This window comes from Aethalodelphis obliquidens, unplaced genomic scaffold (assembly GCF_003676395.1).
Source record: "Aethalodelphis obliquidens isolate GAN/ISIS:26980383/991018 unplaced genomic scaffold, ASM367639v1 scaffold20, whole genome shotgun sequence".
Classification (NCBI taxonomy): Eukaryota; Metazoa; Chordata; class Mammalia; order Artiodactyla; family Delphinidae; genus Aethalodelphis; species Aethalodelphis obliquidens.
The window spans coordinates 17,012,400-17,024,154 of NW_020837964.1; the positions used below are offsets into that span (position 1 = coordinate 17,012,400).

Here is an 11,755-nt window from a genome sequence, read left to right on the forward strand (position 1 = left end):
TCGGTTGTTTTAAACCACCAAGTTTGTGATAATTTGTTACACACAGGAGGAATTGGAAATTAACACGATTAAGGACAAAGGCTTTTGAAAGATGTGGATTTCATGACAGCAAGCTGAAACTGAAAAGCCTCTTCCAACAACACATCCTTGGGGCACTAGATTTCCATATCCACCTGGACCCAGGTCCGGCTGTAACCTCCCTTAAGAAATAGCCCCTGCAGGGATTTCCCTGGTGGTCTGGGGGGTAAGACTCCACGCTCCCAATGCAGGTGGCCTGGGTTCGATCCCTGGTCAGGGAACTAGATCCCACATGCATGCTGCAACTAAAAGATCCTGTGTGCCGCAACTATAGACCCAGTGCAGTCTAAATAAATATTTTTTTAAAAAAACAATAATAATATTCCATTTGTAAGGACAGACCACATTTTGTTCATCGATTCATCAGTCAATGGACAACTCAACATTTGTCTTATTAGGACGGGTTTTCCTTTTTTTTTTTTTTTTGCGGTACGCGGGCCTCTCACTGTTGTGGCCTCTCCCATTGTGGAGCACAGGCTCTGGGCGCACAGGCTCAGCGGCCATGGCTCACGGGCCCAGCCGCTCCGCTGCATGTGGGATCCTCCCAGACCGGGGCACGAACCCGTGTCCTCTGCATTGGCAGGCGGACTCTCAACCACTGCGCCACCAGGGAAGCCCCCCCCCTTTTTTGGGGGGGGGGTTGATTCTTTTTTGTTGTCGTTGGCTGAGCCACGCGGCTTGCAGGATCTTAGCTCCCCGACCAGGGACTGAACCCAGGCCACCACGGTGAAAGTGCCGAGTCCTAACCACTGGACCTCTAGGGAGTTTCCAGGATGGGTTGATTCTTGAAGCCAGGGGACTATAACGGTCAAGGGCACCTTCAGCAAGAGGGCAGCCAGCCTTCTGACTGTACCTTTTCCAGACCCCTTTGATTCACCTCATCCAGTCCTGAGCCACGGTCAGTCTTTCAACAGATGCTCATAGACCCCACTCTGTGCCAGGCCCTGGAAATACAAAGCAGAATGCCACGGGGCCCCTGCCCTCTGGGAGTTCAGATATCTTACTCTAAGAGTCCCCCATTAAATAAATCCTCGAAGAGCTTCTGGCAGGAGAAAACAAACCCATGTCAGATTTAGCAAGTGACAGTTCTTGCAATATCTGAAGTACCTGATTATTCTTATCACCCAACTTCAGCAAGAACCTTTCAGACCAGTAAATCTTTTGGAAACAAATAGGCTTCACCAGTCACTAGCCATTGAGTGGCACTGGACAAGTTACTTCTCATCCTCTCTAAATTTCAGTTTCCTCATCTGTGACATGAACTTAATGATAGCACTACCTTATAAGATTATCGTAGGGAATAAATGAGTTCAGGTAAAGCAGCCAGCAAATACTAAGTGCTCTTCAAGTAGTACTACAAGCTAAACTTGTTCTTCTTGATGCTGAAATTCTAGGCTCTGAGATTCCTGAAATTCTTGACCCAGCTTTGAGTCAAGAAATCACTGAACACTGATCTTGAGACGAAAGAACCTGTGTAGCAGATGAGGCAGGGAAGAGCAAAAACGACTCACCAGCACCAAGAGTTTAGTTTTAATTAGGCCACTGTGGAAACAGGCAGTGCTTCTTATTTATAAGTACAGATCCGCCCTGTATCCACTTCTTGAAAGATGCGGATGAGAAGGGTCTGTTCAAAAGATTCTTCCTTCCCTCCACCCTCTCATGCTTTTCCAACGCTAATGCTTCTTTCTCCGCCTCTTTCCTCTGTTCAGCATTGAGTTACCTTCCATTCCCCAAAGGCCCATATTGAAAAACAATCAAACAGAACTGAACTTGGCCAAATGCCATCTGTACAAAGACCAAGCACATAAGAAGAGAGGGAGGGAGGGACATGGGAAGTCACAGCATTGGAAGCGCAGTGGAATTATAAGCTAGTAATAAAAGAGACTGGGGAGTTCTCTGGTGGCCTAGAGGTTAGGATTCTAGGCTTTCACTGGCATGGCCCGGGTTCAATCCCTGGCTGGGGAAGTGAGGTCCCGCAAACCGCACGGCACAGCCAGAAAAAAAAGAAAATAGAGAGAGAGACTGGAAAGCAGTTCTAAGGACAAAACAGGAAGCAAAAGGCATGGGTGACACAGAGAGAAAGAGGACCTGCCCTAGGTCAGGGCTGCCAAGTCTTGATATTCGGTATATTCCTAGAAATGGTGATTAACACTTGACTGAAAGCACTGAATGTTTGTTTTCAAGCTGCTGGGGGTGAGGCAGGAACAGGGGACTACAACCTTCTCAAAAAGATTCAGTTGGGGCCTTCCCTGGTGGCGCAGTGGTTGAGAGTCCGCCTGCTGATGCAGGGGACACAGGTTCGTGCCCCGGTCCGGGAAGATCCCACATGCCGCGAAGCGGCTGGGCCCGTGAGCCATGGCCGCTGAGCCTGCGCGTCCGGAGCCTGTGCTCCGCAGCGGGAGAGGCCACAATGGTGAGAGGCCCGTGTACCACAAAAAAAAAAAAAAAAAAAAAAAAAAAAGATTCAGTTGGCTCTTTTTAAGAGAAACAAGATCTTCCCTTTTGTCCCTACCTCTCAGAAATTCCAGAGTCTATAATAGTCTGAAGCAACCCAAAGTCACTCACTGACTTGATTCCAGTGGAAGGTGATGTTCATGCAACCACTACTGCATATCTTACTGACAGAAGCATCAGATCTGGGCTCAGAAGACTAAGGTTCAAATGCCAGCTCCTCCATCTCTTAGCTACGTGACCTCATGCGCAGGTCACTTCACCACAGTGAGGTTGTTTGTTTTAAATCTATAAAACAGCAGGATGCCTGGCAACAACATACATTCAATAATGTTAGGTAGAACCAATATTTTAAACATTAAAAAGCCATTACCCATCCTTCCAAGCTGTCTCTTTCCCATCCTTCTTGGAGGTCTCTAAATTGGTTGCCAACCCAGAAAGCCTGACGAATTCCAGAAACTGGGACTTATATTGATTTCAGTGGCACTACAAAGATGCACGCTTGGAAGAGTAGCCTCCTTAGGAAGAAAAGAGACCCATTAGCTTGTGGTTTTCAAAACGGTCTTTAAATGAAAAGTGAAAAGGAGAGAAAACAAAGTTCCCCAAGATATAATGCAATGCTTTGCTATACTTAAAATACCTACTAGTATAACAGTATAAACTGAGATTTTTGTCTCAAAATTGAACTTCTAGCACTCCTCTTGGCTATGTATCCACAGTACGCCCTAAGTGACCTCCCTCAGTCTCTTAGCTCTAAATAGCAGCTTCCACATGTACATCCCCAGCCCAGCCCGGCTCCAGACTTCCCTATCTAACTGCCCATGACACCTTCACTTGTTTTTCTACTGGGCACTTTACAATCAGTGCGAAAGAAATTCAGCCCCAGCCCTGTTCCTCCTACAGTCTTCCCATTTCAGTTAACGGCAATTCCATTCTTCCAGGTGTTCATGCCAAAGATTGCAGCGTTGCCGTGACTCCTTTCTTCCTCTCACATCCCACCTCCATACACCCTGTTGGCTGTACTTCAAAATATACCCAGGGCCCAACCGCTGCTGGCCACCTCCATCACTACCACCCAGGCCATCCTTCACCTGGATCACGGCAGGAGCCTCTCAACTTGTCTCCCTGCTTCTACTCCTCACTCCTCTTTGCTTTCTCCACAAGGCAACCAGAGTAAGCCTGTTAGAAGGCAGGATGAAACATGTCCACTCCACTGCTCAAAACCCTCCAATGGCCCAACTCACTCTGAGGGAAAATCAACATCCCCACGAGAGCCTGCAAGGCCCCCACAACTGTCCATCTCTCCCTTACCCCCAATGCCTCTCTGACCTCATCCTCTCCATCCCCCTTTCACCACCCCCTCCAGCCACACCGGCCTCCAGGCAGGTCCACTAACCTGCCAGGGGTGGCCCTTCCTTCGGGCTTTTGAGCTTGCTCTTTCCTCTGCCTGGACCACTGTGTCCCCATTTAGCCACATGGCTCATTTTCTCACCTCCTTCAGATTTTTGCTCAACCGTCACCTTCTCAGGAAGACTTTCTAAGGACCCTCTTCAAAACCACAATGCCAGCCAATAACCCACATCCTGCCTCCCTCCTTTATTACAATGTAATGTGCATTTTTCTTGGTTATTTTGTTTATTGTGCCTTTCCCCACTAAAATTTAAGATCCACAAGGGCAGGGGTTTTTGCCTTCCTTGTATACTATAGTCCTGGTGTTCATAATAGCACTGTCCAATATAATTTTTAATTTTTCTAGGAAACATTTTAAAAACTAAATAGGGGACTTCCCTGGTGGTGCAGTGGTTAAGAATCCGCCTGCCAATGCAGGGGACACTGGTTCAAGCCCTGGTCCGGGAAGATCCCACATGCCGCGGAGCAACTAAGCCCATGCGCCACAACTACTGAGCCTGCGCTCTACAGCCTGTGAGCCACAACTACTGAGCCCACGTGCCCCAGCTACTGAAGCTCGCGCGCCTAGAGCCCGTACTCCGCAACAAGAGAAGCCACCGCAATGAGAAGCCCGCGCACCGCAATGAAAAGTAGCCCCCACTCGCTGCAACTAGAGAAAGTCCACATGCAGCAACAAAGACCCAAGGTGGCCTAAAATAAATAAATAAATAAATTTAAAATAGGTACAGCTAAAAAAAAAAAAATAGGTACAGCTTTAAAAAAAAATTTTTTTTAAAAAAATAAAAACTACAGAGGAAATTTCAATTCTATTGTATTTAACCCAATAAACTTTAAATGTTATGATTTATAGCATATATTTGTCATTTATTATGATATTTTAAACAATCAAGGAGATAGTTTACCTCTTTTTTTTTTTCATATTAAGTCTTCAAAAATCTGGTGTGTATTTTATACTCATAGCCTACCCCCAGTGTTCAACACTGGAAAGTGACCACCATACTGGACAATGCAACTCTAGAACAATGCCTGGTACAGAGTAGGTACTTATAAATATTCATTGAATGAAAAAATGTTTTCCCAGGAAGAGGCAGCTATGATATAGCATAGGATTTTCTAAATTTCAGTTACACTCCATATTCACAATTTTTGCTGTAACCTGTACTATTTTTCCCTTAAAATGCCATACTTTGTCCACTTGAAAAAATATTTTAAAATAAAACTTTATGTTGCCTCTATAAATGGAAGAGAATGGGTCTAAGGATAAAACGCCAGGGCATGAGTCCCTACTCAATCACTCACTACTTCCAGACTCTAAAGCGAGGACTTCACTAAACCTCAGTTTCTTCATCTGCAGAATAGGGACAATTTCAACCTTCACAGGATCATGGTGAAGATTAAATGAGATGCTGTCATAAGCTCTTTACAATTAGGAAAGTAGTCATTAAATAAAGGAGACTGAGAAGCCAACCCAAGCCTTTTCCTCATGACTGTCATGTTCACATGGACCAATAACAGAAAATGGCAAGCTTGTCTGACAAGAGAAGAGCTAAGACTCAGGTTCAAATCTCTTGTCCTCCACTTACAGGTCTGTGACCTTTAGAAATTCATTTATTCACCAAACACCAAGTGCCCACAACATGACAGGCACTAGGCTAGGAGCCAAATAAGTCAAATAAGATATGAACCCTGCCCTTGAGGAATTTGCAGTCTAGCAGGGAGAAAGAGACCAGCAGACAAGAAAAAGCAAACAACTGTCAAAAAATCAAGTCATCTCTCTTAGGTCTGTTTGTTCACTGTGAAATGGGAATAACACCTTCCCAATCTAACTCACAGAGCTGCCACAAAAATCAATTTTTAAATGTTTGTCAAGTACTCCAAAAACCTGAACTCATTATACATTAGCAAAGTACTTTTCTTTTTCCTACTTGTAACCCAAAACAACTCCGGCTCCTGCAAATGTCGTTTGAACATTCACTCCAATTGTACCACATCTGTGAAATTCATTCCACTTTTGCAAATGTTAGTAAACATACAGAAAAAGAGGATAAACAGTTTTAGCACAGGTATTTAATCTCAAAATTATGATCCAGGTCACAGTTCTAAGGAACCAAACACAGACCTCTCAGTCAGCTACCTAGGTACAGTTTGTCAAGATAAGCAGTCACATGGTAAAGGAAACTGAATAATTTAAACTGAAGAAAGAGGAAAACTCATGAAGCAGGGTAGGTAGACAGTGTCCAAGGTTACAGCAGTCTCTGCATTGGTGAGGTAATGCTGGGATTAGGTCGTGCTCAACATGGTAGGCTAAAAGTCATTTTACAGCCAGAGCAAAGTGCCCACACTCTTTTTCTTAAGCCTAGAAGTTGATCTGATCTGAGAAAATCTCAAAGAAAGATGATCCCAAGGGCTAGGTTCCCAAGAAGTGGAAACCCTATCCAAGCAGGAGTAAGTGGGTGTGACGAAAGCAAGATGATCAAGATTCTGTGATCCTCCCTGAAGTTTAAAAACTGAATGGGACCAAAATCAAAGTCTCGGGTACCAATCATTTACAAAGAGGAAGGAAAGAAAAGACTCTCAGGTGCAGTTCAGGCTGCATCTTCATACTGATTTCTCCTTCTTTCCCCCCATGTCACTCGCCCAATTTCAGGCGACCCATTCCAACTCAGTCCCAAGTCGCCCCTTCCCCTTGTTCCGATCCCTGCACAAAGGTCACTCCTCTTCATCCCTGGCACCTAAGATGCTTTCCCCTTCCGGGAGGACTTGCTGGCCGCCGCACCCATGACTGCCTTCGCGCCCACCTCTGAGCAGCCCCCGCGCACGACCCGCGGCAAGCCCACCCCTCTCGGGCGGGAACCGGGACACCCCTCCTCGGAGGCCGGAACCGCCGCGCCAGGCCCCTCCCACAGGAAGCCGCCGCCCCCCAGCGCCCTGGCCGCGCCTCCCCCGGCCCACCCCGCGCCGCCCGCCACTCTCGGACTTCCCCGCGCCCCCGCCCGCCCGCCGCGCCCCAGAGCCGGTGCTCGCTACCTGCTGCGGCCACAGAAGCGGCGCCCAACTCCTCTCCCACTTCCGCCTTCCACCGCCCGCACTCGGGCCAGGTCACGTGACCACGCGCGGTCACCTGACCCGGAAAAGGCTGGCCGGACCGCAGGTGTGTGCAACCTAGGCCAGGCCTGAGAACCTCTCGCCAGAAGGCCTTCTTATCCTCTGTAGGTTTAAAAGTGGGAGGGGTTTCCACTCGCTAGATGGTCTCCGAGCAATCAAATAAATTGAGGGCTCGCTGAGTTCCAGGCGCTTCATATACTCCTCCCATCAACCCCGAGGGCGGGCCTGTCTTAGCCCCATTTTACAAGTGAGAGGTGTTCAATCAAGTCAGCAGGTATTTACTGAACTCAGGGTTACCATATAAAATACAGGACGCCCGGTTAAATTTGAATTTTAGATAAACAACCATTAATACGTAGGTGTGCCCCAAATATTGCCTGGTACAGTACATGTTTATACTAAAAAACTACTTGTTGTTGATACTCATATTTAATTAGGCATCTTGTGTTTTAATTTGCTATACCTGACGACCCAAAGCCTACTATGTGCCAGGCACGGTTCTAGGCTCTAGAAACACAAAAGTAGCTTTTGTGGAGCGTCCGTTCTTGTGACATGAAACAAAGGCAGAAAGGCTCCAAAACTCTTGCTGGGGGTCCATAAAGTGCCCCACCACACCAGACTAATCCCCATTTCCTTAGTATACAGAGTAGACAGGCCTTTATGAACTAGAAAAAACATTTTAAATCAGTATTCTTTACTGATGGTTGAGAACTTCAGCTTTGACAAGTTGAATGAAGGCTGAATTTTTCACTTTTAATCACCATTAACTAAAATTAATACTAATCGCCTAATTAGCTCTAAGCACTGTGCACTAATTATTCTGTTATTTTTGGTTCTTCCAGTTTGGATGGATCTTGTTATGCGTACAAATGAAACTGGTTGAGCATTTAGTAATTCCAAATCCATCCAGGAGATGGCCTTTCAAGGAGCTACAGCTCTCTCTTAACACCTTAATTCCTATCTAAAAAACTATTAAAATTTCTCTAGTAACATTGATGGGAGTTGTACTAATTCTCTTTTAGGGGAATTAGGGAAGGCCTCTTTGATTTGGTGGCATTTGAGTAGGTGTTGACCAAAAGGAAAAAAGGGACTAGGCAAGGCAGGCTCTCACTGTGCATTAAAGAAGTAAAAGCTAAATATATACCTGGACCTATAAAGGCCCTAGGTGATACCTCCCACCCCTCCCCTTTGTTTCATCTCATCTCCAACTACTCTTTCACTCAGTACCCTGCTTCAGCCACTCTGGCCTGAGGGCCTTTGGACTGGCTTTTCCCTCTTCCTAGAAAGCTCTTTCCCCAGGTAGTCAGTTGGCTCACCCCCCATCTCTTTCAGATGTTTTCTTAACTGTCCCTTTCAGTGAAGCCTTTCCTGATCACCCTATTTAAAATTGCAACTCATCTCTTCCTTCCCCTCCTACCAGCCCTTTCCTGCTTTATTTTTTCTCTCCATATTTCCTCAGCTTAGCACTATCTGACTTTCATATGAATGTGTGTACGTATGTGTGTGTGTGTGTATATATATATATGTATATGTGTGTGTGTGTGTGTATATATATATATATATATATATATGTCTGTTTCCCACTACAAAAATTATGAAGACAGGAGCTATAACTCAGCTCTCAAAGCAGTGCCTGCCCCATAGGAGGCCTCTTTAAACAATCTGTTGAATGAATAGACTTCATCAACATTTATTGAGCACTGAACTCATTGCTGAAGGTCCTACAATATAGGAGATTTTTTTTAAGACACAAAAAATCTGAAATATGTCATCATAAAAGTGCCCTGCAAAAGTTAAAAAGTAAATTGAAATGTTCATTTAAGGAGAAAGACCCCTAAAGAAAGACCCCTGATTTCCAACCTACTTAAAGAAGACACACAATTAACTACAATGCAAAGCAGAAGTAATAACTGCTTATTGAGTGATAGAATCAAAATGTCTTAAGTATGGTGAGAAAGAAGGGTTCATATCCGTCCTTGGAGAAAAATCTGATTTGAGTAATGAGGACCAGTTTACAAAGGGAACAATCGAGCTGCTTCTTGGAGACTAAGTACGCAGGGATTGGCCAGCAGAATTTTCAGGCAGAAGAGAAAACAAGGGCAAAGGCAGAGTCAAGAAAGTCCAGGACACTCCCAGGAAAGTCCAGAGGAATTCTAGGGATACTTACTGATTTCATGTAGTTTTTCTCTCCCCTACCCCACTGTTAAGCATATAGTTTCATAGCTTGTACATTTTCCAGTCCTGGAAGTGAAGTCAGCTCTTCACTGGCACACAAGACGTTTCTTTCATAAAGGGCCTCACATGTAAAAGTTGTCATTACCTCCAGATAAGTTATACATGGAGTTCTAAATATGTTTGAAAGTGTTAATTTGTTAAGGTAAACTGTTTCAAGTGACCATAATTTCATAATAATGTTTGAGATTTCTTCACTTTTTAAAAAACAAGGAGCTTCAAAAAATTGAAGTGTTTTAGGGTTCACTTCACTTCTGAGAGAACCTGTCCCCAGACACCCTGTGCTACCACAGGCACTACCCTCAACTCCCTGAACACTCCCTTTGGACTTTCATACCTCAATGCTTTTGCCCTACTCATCCTTCAAGATTTGGCTCCAAGGTCATAAGCTCGAAGGTGCCCCTAGACACTACACAAAATATCACTTTGTTCATAACTGTTATATCACCCAAATTGTGGTGGTATAAATTAGCTCTCAGTACTTATTTGTTCACTAAATAAGAGTCCTTCTAAGGCTTCAGTGGACTTGAAGACTAGCGAGCATTACAGGGAAACAGAAAAGGGATTAAACTATTACAAAAAATGACAAAAACTACAAAATGTCAAGAAACCTTTTATATTAACAAGTATTTTTAATATTTACTAGAAAGTGAATGGCTCAGAGCCTGATCTTTCTTTCCCTGGCTATTCCCCTAAATCAGTGGTTCTCAAGTGTGGCCCCAGGTCAGCAGCACCAGCATCATCTGGAGCTTATTAAAAATGCAGATTCTCCCGCCCTGCCCAGACCTACTGAATCAGAAACTGAGGATGAACCCCAGCTATCTAGTTTTCCAAGCTCTCCAGGTGATCCTAACTCACAGTCAAGTTTGACAGCACTGATCTAGATCATTCTTCTTCACCCTAGTGTCTACAGAATTATTGCCAACTTCAATAAACCTCTTTTATTATGGAGTCTAGTTTCTATATACTCCCTCCCTTTTTAGGCAACAGGAGCAATGGAGGAAGAACTTAGAGATACGAATATTAGCGTTGAGTGGATTATATTTTCTAGGCATGAAATAAAAACTTGATTAGAGTAAGGTGAATGAATGGAGAGGAGACCCAGGCACCTTAAAACAATTCAGAAGTGACATCAATAAAGTTTAGGAAGAGTGGTATGGGTTGAGAGTGGGAATAAACATGACTCAGAGATTCTTACCTTGAGTGCCTTTTTTGGTAATGCCATTCGGAAAAATAGGAACTCAACCAGTGAAGAAAGTTTGAGCGGGGTCAGGAGAGAAAACTACCTTAGTTTTAACCTTCCTCCTGAGTGAAGATGCCAAAAATTTCAGAAAGATGTGGCCAATGGCTAGGCTAGGGAATAAACAGGGATTGGACCTGTAGATTCCAAAGGCATTCCTATAATGCGATAATTGTGATAAGCCTTGGGGATAGATAGTATTGGTGAAGGAGAAAACTTAGATACAGAGGCCAAGACAGTTCTGTGGTGGGTGCCCCGTGAGCAACGCAGAAGAGATGACAGTGAAGGAGGGTGAGAGATCATCAGAGGCACAGCGGGACCAGGATAGTGATGTAACACCAAAGTGAGGCAAGGAGACAGTCCAGAAAGAGGAAATGGTCAGCATTGTAAAATTCTGCAGAGAAACTGACAGTATAGAGAAATAAGAACAAAAAAATTGATATGATAGGGAATTCCCTGGCGGTCTAGGCACTTAGGATTCGGCCCTTTCACTGCTGGGGCCGGGGTTCGATCCCTGGTTGGGGAACTAAGATCCCACAAAAAAGAAAAAAAAAAAAAATTGAGACATCTGGGGAAGGAAAAGGGATTTGGGCACCTGTTAAAAGACGCCCGAGGGCAGTGAACAATTTTTGGAAGTACGATGGCTAAAGTATAACCAAAGGGTGGGCTTCCCTGGTGGCGCAGTGGTTGAGAGTCCGCCTGCCAATGTAGGGGACACGGGTTCGTTCCCCGGTCCGGGAAGATCCCACATGCCGCGGAGCGGCTAGGCCCATGAGCCATGGCCGCTGAGCCTGCGCGTCCGGAGCCTGTGCTCCACAACGGGAGAGGCCACAACAGTGAGAGGCCCGCGTACAGAAAAAAAAAATATATATATATATATAACCAAGGGGTTAAAAACTAGAGTGAAGACTTGACAAAGAAAGTTTAGAATAACTCAACACCTCTGAAGATGGATGACTGAAAACTCAAGTCATCATTCAGCCAAAATTCGCCAGCATGAATTTCTAATAGACCAGATCTCATAATTAGGAAATCTCAGCAAGTAATTATGAGCCTTATGTAAGTGGCGTAAGAGATCCTGGACCCAAGTTGCTCAAAATGAAGCGGGGGTAAGTAAGCAAGCAGCGGTCGGTATGACACAGTAGTAAGAAAGCGGCTCTGAGTCGGTTTGTTTCAGTGTTAATCTCGATACCTCACTAACTACCCATGTTAGCTGGGACTAGTTTTCTTGAGCAGCTA

At 44.8% G+C, this 11,755-nt stretch overlaps 1 protein-coding gene across 3 annotated transcripts in view; it reads right to left on the reverse strand.

The window, feature by feature from the left end:
* The window catches only part of WWP2 (WW domain containing E3 ubiquitin protein ligase 2), a 145,721-nt gene extending 138,633 nt beyond the window's left edge, over positions 1–7,088 (reverse strand). The window contains exon 1 of one of the 3 annotated variants that reach the window (XM_027119422.1): positions 6,967–7,074. The gene's annotated coding sequence lies outside the window, so the exon portion shown is untranslated. Of the gene's footprint in view, positions 1–2,902; positions 4,298–6,966 lie in introns of those variants that run through there. The other 2 variants (XM_027119423.1, XM_027119424.1) reach the window with 2 other exon arrangements.
* Between the last annotated feature and the right edge of the window lie 4,667 nt (positions 7,089–11,755).